This window comes from Miscanthus floridulus, chromosome 14, assembly GCF_019320115.1.
Source record: "Miscanthus floridulus cultivar M001 chromosome 14, ASM1932011v1, whole genome shotgun sequence".
In the NCBI taxonomy this organism is placed as follows: Eukaryota; Viridiplantae; Streptophyta; class Magnoliopsida; order Poales; family Poaceae; genus Miscanthus; species Miscanthus floridulus.
In genome coordinates this window covers 54,241,572-54,253,451 of record NC_089593.1, presented here as the reverse complement: position 1 = coordinate 54,253,451, position 11,880 = coordinate 54,241,572, and the positions used below count along the sequence as shown (strand labels likewise).

Sequence of the window (11,880 nt, the reverse complement as noted above, 5' to 3'; positions counted from 1 at the left end):
AACAAGGTCTTGCTAGGCCTACTAACGGGAGGTGCACTACATAGGATTCAACAAGGCTATAAAAGTCACCCTCATGAGCTACGACCGATCCAGAAAATAGGGTACATCCACGGGTAATCGAGTCTAAGCACCACGCTTACAATACGAATACTACTTTAACCAAGGAGCTACAAGGATTAAAGTACTCAAAAGAGAGTCGTAAACCTAAAGAACAATATGAACAAGATGCTTACTTGAATTAGAAGTTGATTACCAGAGAAATCTTAGAAGCAAGCTCAAGAACTTGATTCCGCTAGGGTATAAGCCATAGAGAGAGCACCGATAGGCTAAGACTCCTAAACTCTTCTCTGTCACTCTATCTCACTATTTCTAATACAAGACTAGAACCTATTGAGGACTAATCTTCTCTTGATTGCTAGCTCTGATCCTGGTGGAAATATGGATTAGGGTTTCTGGCTTTTCAGCTCTCAGGATCTAACTTGGCATGCCCTCAGGGGGTGCAGGGTGTAGGCAGGTATATATTGGCTAGAGCATCAATCCTGAGCCCTTGGATCAAACCGACTTGAATAAACAGTGGAGATGCAATCCTTAAGGTGGTGGAGAACCGATGTAACAACGAGGGATTGCCAGGTGGACCCCATAGACTGACTGGCCTGCAAGTGGGGCCGACCGGCCCCACATGGTAGGGGCTTGGGCTCCACTTTGGTGGAGAGCCTCCTAAAGTCTTCTAAAATCTTCCCATGTTGTTTACGCTATGGAATTCTGTGATTTCCTTTGACTAATAGGTCCTCCTTGGCAGTTTTCTGATTAAATCCTGCTGGAAACATAGATTTACCAAAACTCATGGAATTTGTCCGTTTAAACCCCTAAGTCTACATTGGTGATCCATTTTAGCCATTTATGCAAGTTATATTAATGGTTTGTGATCCATGTTAACTATCATCAACAAGACCTGAATAACAATCAAGGAAGGATAGAAGAGCAGATCTAGCCATAGAGTCCACAATCTAGTCAATGCGAAGTAGACCGAAGGGGTCCTTGGGGCAATGTTTATTGAGATCCATGTAGTCAAAACACATGCGTCACTCGGCTGAATTCTTCTTCCGCACTAGGACGGGATTGGCAAGCCAGTCGGGATGCAATATTTCTTGGATGAACCTTGCTGCCAAAAGCTTCATGATCTCCTTCTTGATGGTTGCTTTCTTGTTAGGTGTGAAACCTTGTAATTGCTGCTTGACTGGTGTAGAAAAGGTATTTAGATCTAGTCTATGCTCAGCCAACTTCCTCGAGACTCCTGGCATGTCAGCTGGCTTCCAAGCGAAGATATCTTTGTTTTCCTAGAGAAAGTTGGTGAGCATGAATTCCTATTCCTTGGAGAGGTGGGCACTGATGGTCGCCATCTTGGAGGGATCACCAGTACCTAGATCGATCTTCATAATATCTGCATCTTGTGGAGGTGCAACGATACCTGCCTTCTTTGTTGGAATTTCCAAATCTTCAGGGCTAGTCTAGCTAGTTGCAATAATAAGAGCGCTGCAAGGCGCCTCGAAGGGAGAGTATTCCATTAAGACCTGGCATCTTCAGAAGAAGGTACGGGTAATGTGGTACTGCCATGAATGTAGCCAGAGCTGGGCGCCCGAAGATGGCATGATATGATGACTCAAAATCTACCACCTCAAATTTGATGAACTTTGTTCGGTAATTGTCTGGGGACCCAAACATGACCGAGAGCGTGATCTATATGAATGGCATAGCCCCTTTACCGGGTACTATCCCATAGAAGGGGGTGCCTATAGGTGTGTGTAGGCCAGCGAAGTTGAGACCTATCTTCCCTAGGGTATCAGCAAAGATGATATTCAATCCTATGCCACCACCTATCAAGACCTTAGTGACTGTCATGCTCGCAATGGTTGGATCCAGGACTAATGGGTAATGTCCAGCAATGGATATGCTGGTCCATTGATCCTCCCTTGAAAAGTGAATCGGGTACTCAGGCCGATTGAGATATGTTGGGGTGGCAGGTTCTGATGCCATGATATCCCATAAGGCTAGCTTGTCTTGCCGCTTGTCCTTAGCAGTCAGAACTCTGGTGAAGATGACACTAACGATGCCTTTGGGATGTTGAAAGCCTTTGTCCCCCTGGTCTTCCCCATGTTTCTTGTTGTCATCCATGCCCTTGCCCTTGTCATCCTTGTGATAGAATCCCAACTTCTTCAGTTGTCGGCACTAATCCGTTGTGTGCCTAGCGCCTTTGTGAAAAGGGCAAGGTAGTCTGCCTAGATCTTCAAACTTCTTTGGCTTATTGTTCTTCTTGGATTTGTCAATGGAGGCCAGGGTGTTATTGGGGCCTCGCTTTCTACTTTGCTGCCCACCCTGGTTGCCACTATTGTCATGGTTGTCCTATAGATCAGGAAATCTCTCCCAAGTTCTTTCCTCAAAAGGCGATCATCTTCTGAACACTATGCTTGAACTCATCTATAGTCTTCGGGTTATCATTGTAGAAGGCCTAAAACTTCCATTTGGCCTTGATCCCATTTGAAAAGTGCTCAATTACCTCCCTCTCGATAACATCAAAGACTTGGGACCGTAATTCTACAAAATGATGATAGTAATCCTGAGAGCTTTCATTAGGGAGTTGTCAGCAACTTCTAGGATCTATCCGAGTACTCGGATGTGTGAGGACTCCCACAAAGTTGTTGCATAATTTTCTTGTTAGATCCTCACAACATGCAATTGAACTGGGCCATGGGGAAATAAGTGCCTTGATGTCAACATGCAAGAGGTACCAACTCAAGACCCATGGGGAAATAAGTGCCTTGATGTCAACATCTCTGCCCGCTAGTTCGATTGATTAGGAATAAATACGAAGCCACTGATTTAGCTCTGTCTTGCCATTGTACTTGGTGTGGTTGGATGGCTTGAACTTGTAAGGAAGGCAAACAGAGAGTAGTCTGCTAGAGAAACACAGGAACCTATCTGGGGAGATGCCAGCTTCCCTTTACTCGGACTCGCCTCCGCCTTCCCTATTGTTGTACTAGTGCCCTTGGTGGCGGTAGGCTGATTGTGCGCCACCCTGACTCCTATTTGGGTTACCCTACAGCCCTAGATGGGAGTCGACTGGTACTCGCTAACCTCCTCCTTGGTTAACGGGTGAGCCTAGATGAGAGTGAGCTAGGACCCACTGCTCTAGCACTCAAGAGGGGTTAGCTTGAGAAGCCTCCTTAGCTGCTTGCATCTAGAGGGTTGTGGACTCTAGAATGACTTTGAATCGTTGTTGCTCTTTAGTAGGGTTTTCTATGGCCGCCATCTTGTTCACCAGGGCATAATGTTGGCATAGGGCATAGTGAAGACCCTGTGCCCTACTACTTCCATGAACTCTAGGTCAAGGTTGCGCGAGGCAGAGGCTCTAAAGGCACCACGATCTCGATGTTGCCACTCATGTTCTTCATCCCGTAGGCACTGTTCTTATGCTGCCTCTATAGCCAAGCGTCGTCATTCAACATCTCAGCAGGCCACCTAATACAGCTCCCATTCTTCCTTGCAGTGTTGGGTGCGGTTACGCCGAGCCAGATGAGCCTTGTTCTTCCTTTCCCTAGCTATCTTCTGCTCGTCCATTTCCCCGTTGTGTGGTAGAGCATCTGTGGAGATGTCGGACAGAGCCTTTACGTCCAGTCGGTGTGAGCCTTTTGCGTTGGATCGATTGTATGATTGTTAGGGTTACAAGGGGGTACACCGTGCCTCTCTTTATATAGGTAGAGAGGGCAGGGGTGCATTTCTAGTCCTAGTCGGTTACAATAGAAGAGTCCTAATTCTATTACAGAATCTAGCTTTCCTAGTAAGCCAACTAGGTCAGTCCTTGATAGCTTGAAGTCCACGCCACCTTGCTTCATGTCCTTCAAACAGACCGTGGGCCAACGATGGGCCTAGCACAGAAGTTGAACCGATAGGGAACCCCTAGGATCCTGTATCGATAGTGATATGTACACAAGGTACCTCACCGCATGGAAAACTACCCAAAGGGGACAAGGTACACCAAGCTGGCTACATGAGAAGCCTGAACCAGTCAGGGTACCATCTACTTCAAAGACACAAGGCATTCAATATGTATTTAGAAACTCATATGAAAATTGAACGGGACTCTATCTATAAACCCACCCCTTGGATTGTATAATGAGGGGTGGGGAGACCCCGATCGGCATACCGCTACATTGTATAGAAATCTCTGGCAACTGGCCATCAGCACCCCTTGTAAACTCGAGCATAAGAGACAACAAATCTACTCCAAACTAGATGTAGGGTACCATGTACCCAAACCAGTATAACTCCGTGTCCCCTATGCTACCCTTCTGATTCCCTGTGCGCGATACATTGATCTTCATTGTCAGAGTAAATAATTCTGACAAGAATAATTTAGAATTACAATATGGCCCTGACAACAACCTTGTCTTCTCCGGTGGTTGGTGATCTCTAACACTGGAGATCCTAGGATCTGAAGGGATCCTCGTCAAGATTTATCGCATCGCTGGATCACTCCCATGGCTGTTGATTCCCATATCAATGTTTGGTACGTTTCAATAAAGTTGTGCGTCATCCTTCAGAAGCTCTTGTTGGTTCCTTCTTCCTTTTAGCATCCTTTTCTAGTTTTCAATTTAGGCTTACTGAATTAGTAAGCCTTGCTCTTTGCTCTTGTCTTGGGGGCTTCGCTCCTGGGTTCCATGCCAAACAAATCTCGTTTCATGTCAATCACTTCGCGGTTTCTTGCAAATAGTTTTGTTTTTGTTCTTTTGTAGAGGCTTAACATTTATAAAAAGGAGTTCAGTAGGGGGGTTCCCCTCCTATTTTCCTCAAGAAAAAATACAGCCTTGACCCTTTTATTAAACCCTAAACTCATTTTTTTAGAAGATCAAACAGATTGTCTAAAAAGGATGCTAAAAGTCACTTTCCAAAATTAAGTGATAATTTATTTCAAAAAGTAAACTAATCAAGCATTATTTGGATTTGAGCTCAGGACTAAATCTAAACTAAGGCTAATATAATTCCTTACTCATGTAACCTTTCGACATTTCCTTTCTCCTCCTGAGATTATTTTCCCATTAAAATTGGTGCATATCATGTAGTGCTAGATGTACGTGTGTTTTGGAGCTTAATTTTGGCTTTCTTCGAATGTTTGTGTGACTTAACTAAATTGAGGCTTATTCCAATCAAACTAATATATGTATCTATACCTAATATTGAAGAGCCAAAATTTCTACTATCTCTAAATTTTCGTCCAACCCAATCATATAGATATAGAGAAGAAAAAAGTTGTTATAATTCTACTTCAAAACTAATTATTCATCAATATACAACATGAATGGTACAGAGTCCATATAGGACTATGGTCCTTGTTCACATAGGACTACGTTCAATGGTGCAAGCTATTCAGGAGGATCCAGAAGCACTATTCAGGAGGACTAAAGCCAAACTCAAGAAAGTTTTAGCTTTAGAATTGGAAGACAACCAGACAAGGCGTAGCTTAACACCAGTTTTCGAAGCCATGGCCGATAAGACTCTTCGTGAATTCTCTGCTCCAACTATGACCAACATCCATACTAGACCGGTGATTAACATTGGAGACAATGCTTTTGAGCCCAAGCTAGAACTCATCAATAAGGTGCAAGCTAGCCAGTTTTGTGGAAAGGCACATGAAGATGTGAGTGCTCATCTCCAACACTTCCTGGAGATTTGCAGCACTTTCACCATCAAAGGAGTTACTAGAGACGCCATATTACTTCGCCTTTTCCCATTTTCACTTTTGGGGAAGGCGAAGCAATGGTTTTGTGCCAACAAAGACAGGAATACTACCTGGGAAAATTGCTCCACTGCCTTCCTAGCAAAGTTCTTCCCCATGGGCAAAAACAACGCCCTGCGTGGAAGAATCTCTAGTTTCTAATAGCAACATAATGAATCTGTCCCTAAGGCATGGGAACGCTTTCAAGAATACATATCAAAATGTCCTCATCATGGGATGAAGAATTGGCTACTCATGTAGACTTTCTATCATGGGTTGACAAACATCACTCGTGAGAATGTAGATGCTGCTGCTAGAGGTGCATTTTATCACTCACAATCACACAAGCAATAGCTCTCATAGAGAAGATGGCCTCCAACCAAGGATGGAATGAAGAACATCTTCAACCCCACAAGAGAGGTGGAGGTATGCATCAACTCAAGGAGGTAGATATGTTGTCTGCTAAGATGGATCAGTTGATGAAAAGGCTTGAAGATTGAGTCACTGAGAAGTAGGAAGTCATGCACATACATGATTCCCACATGACATGTGAAGAATGTGGAAACACCGGGCATTCAAGGAACAATTGTCCTAAAACCCATGAGGATGTGAACTTCATCAACAACAACTATCGTCTTCAACAGAATCAATGATGGAATCAGCAACAGAGGCCAAACTACCAAGATAATTACTATAGTAATAATTTTAATAATTTCAATAACCAACCATCTTTGAGAGATTTAGTCTCTAGTCCAGCTAAAATTATGGAGGGTTTATCTAGAAAACTAGCGTCAAATGACAAAATCTTAGAAAATATAAATAATAGAATGGATAGCTTCTCCTCAGCCATTAAAAATCAACATAGCTTTAATAAAATGATAGAATCACAAATAGCTCAGCTGGCGGCTGTTGTTCCTTCGATCGACAAAGGTAAGATCCCAAGGCAACCAGAAGACCCCGAAACTACAAATCTTATCGACATTCACAATGCAGTATTCTACAGCGAACCATTTAGTGGAGGATGGGAGGATTATTCCATACCCATCAAGAAAGGTGATCCAGGAAGTCCTGTTATCCCCATAGCCATTGGACCTCATGTGTTCCAAGAAGCTATCTGTGATTTCAGAGCAAGTGTTAACATCATGCCAAAGGTAATTTATGAGAAAATGCATGGAGATCCTTTGCTATACACAAATATGCGTTTGCAGCTTGCAGATCAGTCACTCTGCTACCCCAAGGGAATTCTTGAAGATATCTGTGTACGAGTTGGAGCCTTGTACAGACCCATAGACTTTGTGGGTTTAGACTCAGGTGGAGATATAAGGGCACCCATTATTTTGTGTCGACCATTCCTAAGCACCGCAAAAGCCATCATCTACGCGGACAGTGCCAAAATCTATTTCACAATTAAGGATAGAAAGGAGAAATTTACCTTCAAAAAACATATATTGCATTCTCCTAGTCATCCACAGATGTCGTATCTGTCCGAGGATACAATAGTAAGCAAGAAAAAAAACAACCAAAGAAGGAAGAATAGGGCCAGGCAGCCAAGAGAAGAATCAGTCAAGATGATCAACACACTTTGATTAGAGTACGACCACCTCCTCACTTCATCATTCCTTACCAAGGAGGATCCACGCGTACCGATGATCGACTGTTGAATTGGACAAAGAATCTTCCACAACACCTTCTATGATATTGGATCGGGTGTCAACAAGATGTCCAAGGTAACCTATGACTATTTGTTTGGTGAGCCTTTGTTTCCTACATATATGAAATTACAGATGGCGAATAAAACAGTCTGATTTCTAGAAGGAATAGCAAAAGACATCATGGTAAAGATACAAGATTACTATGTCCCTACCGACTTTATGATTCTTGACATGGGAGAGGAAGAAGAAGACATACCTATCATCCTTGGAAGACCGTTCCTCAACACTACCAACGCAATCATCTACATAGGATTAGGACAAATCCACTTCCAATTTCTAGGACAAAAGGTATGATGCTACTTCAATAGTTATACAACTTATGAATAGCCAAAGAAGATCTGTCCCAAGAGAAGACGTCTATCATCCCAACGCTAGAGGAATCAACTCCCAAAGAATGAAGAAGAAAGAGAAGTTGACAATAATGAACCTACTATGCCAAAAGCATGTCCACAGACCAAACAAGTTTGGAAGAAAATGGTGGCGTCATCATCAGAGTCACCATCACAAGAGGTGCAACCATCAAGGTCTCCATCTCCAGGACCGAATGATGGACCCGAAGAATAACAAGATTGGAGGAGTCCTGTTTGGAGGACTCAAAACGCCGAACCCTTGCCGGGAGTTAAAATTGATAGTTATCCATATTTGCTTTTTCACATTGCATAAATTATTTTCACTTTAGCATATTTATCTTTTCTGCATTTGCATTGCATTTAGAAAAGAAAATAAAAATCTCATTACTGCATTATAAAATCCTAAGCCCCATGTGAATAAATTTCACGGTGTGTAAAAACCCGCAGGAATATTCACCGTGGTGGCATAAAAAATATAAAAATACCATGCATACATTTAGTTATATTCCATTATATCATAAAATCCAAAAATATTAGATAGACATCCTGCTAAAATTCTTCCAATTCCAGATTACTTCTAAATTCCAAGAACGACTAACCCCTGGACGGCTGACCGCTAACCCTCTTATTCTAATCTGTTCCATGAGTTTTGTTGTTCTTGTTGACATTTTGCAGGATCATGCACAAGATCAAGAGCAAGTTCATTCGGTCGTCTTCATCTCTCCTCATCAGGAGTACATCATAATGGATGAGAAGGACTTCCGATAGCAAAACCGCTCTGAGAAAGACAACATCAAACATTCGGCCACCTCATTGAGCAACCACAACAACAACTAGCTTGGGGAAAGGGTATCCCCCATGTATCTAGATAAGCAGTTCTTTCCCTTTTGGTTTTATTAATTTTAAGTTTGCTCTATAGTTGCTAAAAAAGATGTATAACTAAAAACAAAATAAAAATTTATCTTTGTGTTAGCTATATATAATGTGTGATAAAAATAAAATAAAAAATGTGTCTAGTTTTCTTTAAGTTTGATTTTTAAGAGCTAAATAAATAAATAAAAAGGACTCTAAAACTAATCTCTTAAAATGGAAATGATGAATAGTTGCTCTATTGTAATTCTTTTTAAGTACCTAGTTTTCAACCTTGAATTCTCCCGAGTTTTGGATAAAATTGTTTTGATATAAGAATTTACTCTGAACTTGAAACTCATGGGTAGCATATGATCGATCTAAGTCTAGGTAATTGACGAATATGATATGAGAAGGTCTAAGCTACTGTTTATCTTGTTCCAAGTGATACTAAGTTTTGGAGATTTATCTTTTGAAAAACATAAAAATGCTACATGATGAATTCCTGTATGACAAAACTTGAATTCCTACCAGAGCCATACATGTTATTTAGGCTAGGAAAACTTCCACTTATATGCTGCTTGTTTTACATTGAATTTAGTCAAGCTTTGTTGACCCTTATGAGAGGTTTTTCATGCTCTTAAAATTAAGATCATGTACACACCACCCACATATGCACTACTCCTACACTGGGGGTAGGCGCAAAAACATGCCATTCCATTTAGATCAACCCAAAAATGTTTTACTCCTACACTGGAAGTAAACAGCAAAAATATGCTTGATAGATTTTTCATCCACCAAATAAATACTCTAAGTTTTTGTTACTATCTCTTAAAAGTTTTGTTGTAGAAAAGAAGCATGCAAGAGGTACCGGCTCAAGACCCATGGGGAAATAAGTGCCTTGATGTCAACATCTCTGCCCGCTAGTTCGATTGATTGGGAATAAATACGAAGCCACTGATTCAGCTCTGTCTTGCCATTGTACTTGGTGTGGTTGGACAGCTTGAACTTGTAAGGAAGGCAAACAGAGAGTAGTCTGCTAGAGAAACACAGGAACCTATCTGGGGAGATGACAGCTTCCCTTTACTCGGACTCGCCTCCGCCTTCCCTATTGTTGTACTGGTGCCCTTGGTGGCGGTAGGCTGATTGTGCGCCACCCTGACTCCTATTCGGGTTACCCTACAGCCCTAGATGGGAGTCGACTGGTACTCGCTAACCTCCTCCTTGGTTAACGGGCGAGCCTAGATGAGAGTGAGCTAGGACCCACTGCTCTAGCACTCGAGAGGGGTTAGCTTGAGAAGCCTCCTTAGCTGCTTGCATCTAGAGGGTTGTGGACTCTAGAATGACTTTGAATCGTTGTTGCTCTTTAGTAGGGTTTTCTATGGCCGCCATCTTGTTCACCAGGGCATAATGTTGGCATAGGGCATAGTGAAGACCCTGTGCCCTACTACTTCCATGAACTCAGGGTCAAGGTTGCGCGAGGCAGAGGCTCTAAAGGCATCACGATCTCGATGTTGCCACTCATGTTCTTCATCCCGTAGGCACTGTTCTTATGCTGCCTCTATAGCCAAGCATCGTCATTCAACATCTCAGCAGGCCACCTAATATAGCTCCCATTCTTCCTTGCGGTGTTGGGTGCGGTTGCGCCGAGCCAGATGAGCCTTGTTCTTCCTTTCCCTAGCCGTCTTCTGCTCGTCCATTTCCCCGTTGTGCAGTAGAGCATCTGTGGAGATGTCGGACAGAGTATCAGCAAAGATGATATTCAATCCTGTGCCACCGCCTATCAAGACCTTAGTGACTGTCATGCTCGCAATGGTTGGATCCAGGACTAATGGGTAATGTCCAGCAATGGATATGCTGGTCCATTGATCCTCCCTTGAAAAGTGAATCGGGTACTCAGGCCGATTGAGATATGTTGGGGTGGCAGGTTCTGATGCCATGATATCTCGTAAGGCTAGCTTGTCTTGCAGCTTGTCCTTAGCAGTCAGAACTCCGGTGAAGATGACACTAACGATGCCTTTGGGATGTTGAAAGCCTTTGTCCCCCTGGTCTTCCCCATGTTTCTTGTTGTCATCCTTGCCCTTGCCCTTGTCATCCTTGTGATAGAATCCCAACTTCTTTAGTTGTCGGCACTAATCCGTTGTGTGCCTAGCACCTTTGTGAAAAGGGCAAGGTAGTCTGCCTAGATCTTCAAACTTCTTTGGCTTATTGTTCTTCTTGGATTTGTCAATGGAGGCCAGGGTGTTATCGGGGCCTCGCTTTCTACTTTGCTGCCCACCCTGGTTGCCACTATTGTCATGGTTGTCCTATAGATCGGGAAATCTCTCCCAAGTTCTTTCCTCGGAGGCGATCATCTTCTGAACACTATGCTTGAACTCATCTGTAGTCTTCGGGTTATCATTGTAGAAGGCCTAAAACTTCCATTTGGCCTTGATCCCATTTGAAAAGTGCTCAATTACCTCCCTCTCGATAACATCAAAGACTTGGGACTGTAATTCTACAAAATGATGATAGTAATCCTAGGAGCTTTCATTAGGGAGTTGTCAGCAACTTCTAGGATCTATCTGAGTACTCGGATGGGTGAGGACTCCCACAAAGTTGTTGCATAATTTTCTTGTTAGATCCTCACAACATGCAATCAAACCATGCAAGAGGTACCGGCTCAAGACCCATGGGGAAATAAGTGCCTTGATGTCAACATCTCTGCTCGCTCGTTCGATTGATTGGGAATAAATACGAAGCCACTGATTCAGCTCTGTCTTGCCATTGTACTTGGTGTGGTTGGACGGCTTGAACTTGTAAGGAAGGCAAGCAGAGAGTAGTCTGCTAGAGAAACACAGGAACCTATCTGAGGAGATGCCAGCTTCCCTTTACTTGGACTCGCCTCCGCCTTCCCTATTGTTGTACTAGTGCCCTTGGTGGTGGTAGGCTGATTGTGCGCCACCCTGACTCCTATTCGGGTTACCCTACAGCCCTAGATGGGAGTCGACTGGTACTCGCTAACCTCCTCCTTGGTTAACGGGTGAGCCTAGATGAGAGTGAGCTAGGACCCACTGCTCTAGCACTCGAGAGGGGTTAGCTTGAGAAGCCTCCTTAGCTGCTTGCATCTAGAGGGCTGTGGACTCTAGAATGACTTTGAATCGTTGTTGCTCTTTAGTAGGGTTTTCTATGGCCGCCATCTTGTTCACCAGGGCATAAT

At 43.2% G+C, this 11,880-nt stretch overlaps 1 non-coding gene across 1 annotated transcript; it reads right to left on the bottom strand.

Moving 5' to 3' along the window:
• Positions 1-5,902: 5,902 nt before the first annotated feature.
• Positions 5,903-6,009, bottom strand: LOC136506360 (small nucleolar RNA R71). Its single transcript, XR_010771569.1, has one exon. It is a non-coding gene; the product is annotated as a small nucleolar RNA R71 (small nucleolar RNA).
• Positions 6,010-11,880: the final 5,871 nt, after the last annotated feature.